This window comes from Pundamilia nyererei, unplaced genomic scaffold (assembly GCF_000239375.1).
Source record: "Pundamilia nyererei isolate P.nyererei 1_Seehausen unplaced genomic scaffold, PunNye1.0 scaffold00011, whole genome shotgun sequence".
Taxonomy (NCBI): domain Eukaryota; kingdom Metazoa; phylum Chordata; class Actinopteri; order Cichliformes; family Cichlidae; genus Pundamilia; species Pundamilia nyererei.
The window spans coordinates 1,643,620-1,648,245 of record NW_005187412.1 but is presented as its reverse complement, the minus strand read 5'-3'; positions in this window follow the sequence as shown (position 1 = coordinate 1,648,245).

The following is a 4,626-nucleotide window of genomic DNA, read 5'->3' as shown; positions in this document are numbered from 1 at the left end:
ACTGTAATTAATGTGAAATCAAAAGAAACAACATGTAGTTACTGCATATAGCTTGAGAAAACCCTATTGTATATGATTACTCATTTCCAGACATATGTACCGCAGCTTTTTCTTTTTTTGTAGAACTGCTTCTTGGCAAATCAATACACTGCAGTCGGAAATACTTGTTTTCTACCACTGAATTAATCAAACTTGCTTTTGCTGTGTTTATCACAAGCCGATAATTGTTGCAGATTAAGCACAGATTTCAGTTTAATGGAGTAGCACACAATGAAATGTGGGTAAATTTATTCATTTGGGCAGAAATCCATTTAGTTCACATATATTATGTCAGTCATAGTTGAGTGGGAGCCATAGTAGAAAGCCCCTACAGTTACTTTACTTTGCAGTACCGGGATGCATAATGGGAGCTGTTAGCATATAGATATATCTTGACAAAGTCTCAGTATAAACCTTTAGCACCATGATAGAAGGGTAGGCCTAAATGCCAATAAAAAACCTATCTTGTTTCTATATTTCTGTTTGGAAACAACATTATGCAGCCGTGTGCTCTTAGTGCATCCCTCTGTCTCAAGAGGACAGTCTCCAGTATTGCCCACAGCATTACTACTCATCCCCAAGAAGGAGATAACAGATAGTGATTAGTTCTGCTCCTAGTAATGAGCAGGAGAACTATTTTCTTTAACATTATGGGAATACAATTTTTTATTTTATTTAAGTAAGGTAGAAAAGAGTTATTATAAAGTAAGCAGTAGTTGTTATTGCTCTGTCAGTGCCATCTACTGGTTGAATTAACATAAAAGAAGGAAAAAAAGGTGTGTTTCGGCTACATGTTAACAGTCCAGATATATAGGACTACTTTGGTTGCTTGTTTCTAGTTGGGTCCCAAATACCATCTTGGACCTAATCTTTAGTTTTGTTATTACCTGCCTTGGTTTTATAGCTGAATTAGATCGCTACAAGTGTGAGAATCGGGTCCAAGGCTAAAAACTTGCAAAAGTACTTATCCCTGATAACTCGATGATTTGTCATTTTTCCTGTGGAGACCCAATTTTCTCAAAGAGGGAAAGCTAGAAAGGAAAAATACTTTAAAATGTCTCTGTGGCTTGCCATTATAGAACCAATTTTGGTGTAAAATGGAGCTGTCCTAACATGATATTATACTACACAATTTCTGAACCCCAAAGGTCTATTTGTATTAACTGAAAAAGAAAGAAAGAAAAAAACTTCAACTGCTCTCCACCCCCTCCTCACATCTCCCCTGCTGCTTCTCTCTTCTTCTGTTTTCACCCATCAGTTTTTCTCCCTTTTCTGCTCTTATCAGCTGCTAAAGATGCATCCTGGCACAAATGTAAGAAAGCTCATCTAAGGCTGGGAGAGAGAAGCAAGGCAAGAGTATGAAATAACACAAAATCCTTGTGAGCTCGTATTTGAGACAGACAGAGAAAAGAGATGGTAAGATAGTGAGGGAGTGTTAAACCGCAGAGTAGTGTGAGTGTGCCTTTGTGCCTGTGCAGGTGCAGACTGGATATATCATTGAGAACAGGTGCTGTGGTAGAATGTATGTCCCTCACAGCTGCAGCCAAGGAGATTACTAGCCCGGCTTCCTGGTAATGAAGTTTCTATCGATTGGCCCACCACAGGTTCTTGTTTCTGCCTGCTAACAGTGTGACTATTTCAAAGCCTCAGTTTGAGGTTTTTGAGTATATCATTAAGGTATAAAATTGAGTTTCCGGAAGGGTTCGATTTGTTGATGGAAAATAATCGCTTAGTAACTTTTTATACATCCATATCTCAAAAACTAAGTCAATTGTTGCCTCATTGGTTTTAGAGAAAATCAATTCTTGCTCTGGAAAAGGCTTTTTCATTCTGTTACTGCTGTGAAACAACACACATTTAGTCCGGATCCAACACATTATACAGCTGACATTGTTTATTAATACAATACAATGACGTGTATATTTGGGAGCAGTACACCACAGATGCCTTTTATTTTATTTTGACAAAATTTAAGCAAACAGGCTTTAGTGAGCATCTAATCAAATTTTGCCTCGCATAACAGTAATAATTTTAATTTCCTCAATAATCAGTGAGCGTGATTTTCAGGAGGCGCACAGAATAAAACAAAAATGGGAAATTGCAAAGAGAGATCGTAATACAGCTCAAAGCTGTTTGACTAATAGGGTAAGTTCCTGTAAATTTAATGCACGATGTTAAAACTGTAGAAATGGCTGATACAGTAGCTTGAACATTATTTCAAAGGCACACTGTTGAAAGCACAACATGTGGGAACCTTGAAGTAGCTACAGCAACAGAAGACCATGCTGGATTTCATTTCTGTCAGCCAAGAACGGGATCACAAAGAGTGGACAGGAGAAGATTAGAAAAAAAGCATGAAATAAAAGTACTCAAGGCAAACATTGACGGCTATTATAAATTTAGTGAAATTTCATTTTCAAAGGGATGTCTATGACCTTGACTTTCATGAGCTGCCAAGCTGCTTTCATGAGCTACCTATCAGTAATAGGTACTGATAGCATTGATTTCAATTTTTGTAACTGTACTTCTGAGTGTAATTTGAGATTTAGTTTGTCTGGTCATACAGGGGCTTGTTTCTGTGCGTTATCAGGAATGGTTCAAAGTATATACACATTCTCCAGTACAAGAAGTAGACAATTTTCATTTGTTTACAAAAAACTATTAGACTTTGAGTTCACTTTAGGACATGAGCCAGAATTGTGAAAATGATGCTAAATTATGTCATGAACTGTTGTTTTCTTAGTGTCACATCGGCACACACTGCGTCCTTAGATATTTCTTCAAACCCATGATGTTTTCTGTTGTTGGTCTTTAAAGTGATCGGTGTTGAATTTACAGTTCTGGTCAGAAATTTACATCCACTCATCGTTGATATAAATGTCATGGTAATTTGGAGCTTTTAATGATTTCTTTGAACTGCTGTTTTACCAGAGTGGAATATACACATGCAAGAAAAAGACTGTGCACCCACTTTGTGTTTTACAAGAGATGAAAGATGTGCGCTGTACAATCAGTCCACCCTGGAAATAGAACAGTTCAAACAAATCTTACCACGACATTCATGCCCATGACGAGTGGATGTAAACTTCTGACCACAACTGTAGGTGGGTGTTAAATTAGCAAGATGAATAAAATCACAGGAATGACTCACTTCAACTATAAAACAGGTGTGTACAGAAACAATGGTGTACCAACTGCAGTTGGGTCTTGTCAAAAAAAACATTGTATAAAAAAAAAAAATCAAAATTACATGAAAAAAAATCCCAGTGGAAATTAAAATTGTCTGCCAACAGGTGCAAACTGTGCACGAATACTCCAGAGATCTGCATAAAAGCTGTTTCAAATTTTGTAAGGTGAGTTAACAGCATTTATGTTCTCTCATCCACTAAAACACCACTGCATGAGTTTTTGAATCAGTGTGAAAGCTTGAGGTCAGAACTTACTTACTCACGGCTTGGTGTCTGAAAAGTTCAAAATTGGGAACAAAAATGAAATACAAAAATTCTATCAGGAAGTGTCTTACCCTGGAAGACTCATATGCTTAGCCTCCTATTAATTCCAACATGTGAGATCTCCACATAATTTCAAGCTTGTCTTGTGACTGCAACACAAAATGAACCCACAAGCAACACTCCGGGGTGCCATAATCTGAAGCATGATACTAGGACTGAAGCTCATGTGATGCCCTTGTGCTTAGAAGAATGTGCCAGACATATCTTTCCAACTTTACGCAAGGATGGGCCAAAGCTGATCTTCAACCCTGGGGGTGCTTTTGATTGACTGCACATACCCACAGTTCAACAACAAGGCTCCTTTAAAAAAAAATTCTTGGAATGGATAGTTTATAATTGGGAATGCAGTTCTGCTGTTATCACAACATTTCACCTGGACACCCTCATCCGCTCTCTTCCTCCCCCATCCTTCCTTACCTTACCTCCCTTACATACACCTGCACACATAAGTACATATAAGTACCTTTACACCTACACGAACCCACGCATCTGTGATTTATCCATGTGACATGTTGAGATACATGCCCTCTCTGCAGACATGTCACCATTTCTCAAACAAACCTATCTTCAGCTATCCATCCATCCATCCCAGCTGTCACAGGGTGCAAAAAGGGGTACACCCTGAACAGGTCACCAATCCATTATTGGCGAACCCCATCATTTATAACTAAGTTTTCATTCTTGTCTGTATTTCCTTCTCACATATTCATATTTTAAATGGTGCAGACATTTAGAAATAATTCAGACAATCATAGTTTAAACCCCATCTGAGTCCCTCATCACACAAAGGTGTAGTCAAATGAGTCATTCGGAGTGAATCACTGAAATGCCATAAGGGCACAGATGAGAACTATGTGCCACTTAGCTGGAACTAAAGCTCGTGCAATGCCATGTGAAGTGACATAAACATACGCATGAAGGTGAGATAATTCCTAAAGGCACGGCCCTAAATTTGGCATTTTAAAGCGCCACACTCCAATTCCTAACATTTTGGACATCCAAAATACTAAGTGTAACTTTTAAATCTGGAACTGGAATACATGCAAGTCCTGTCTGCCACATTACCATTTACTGA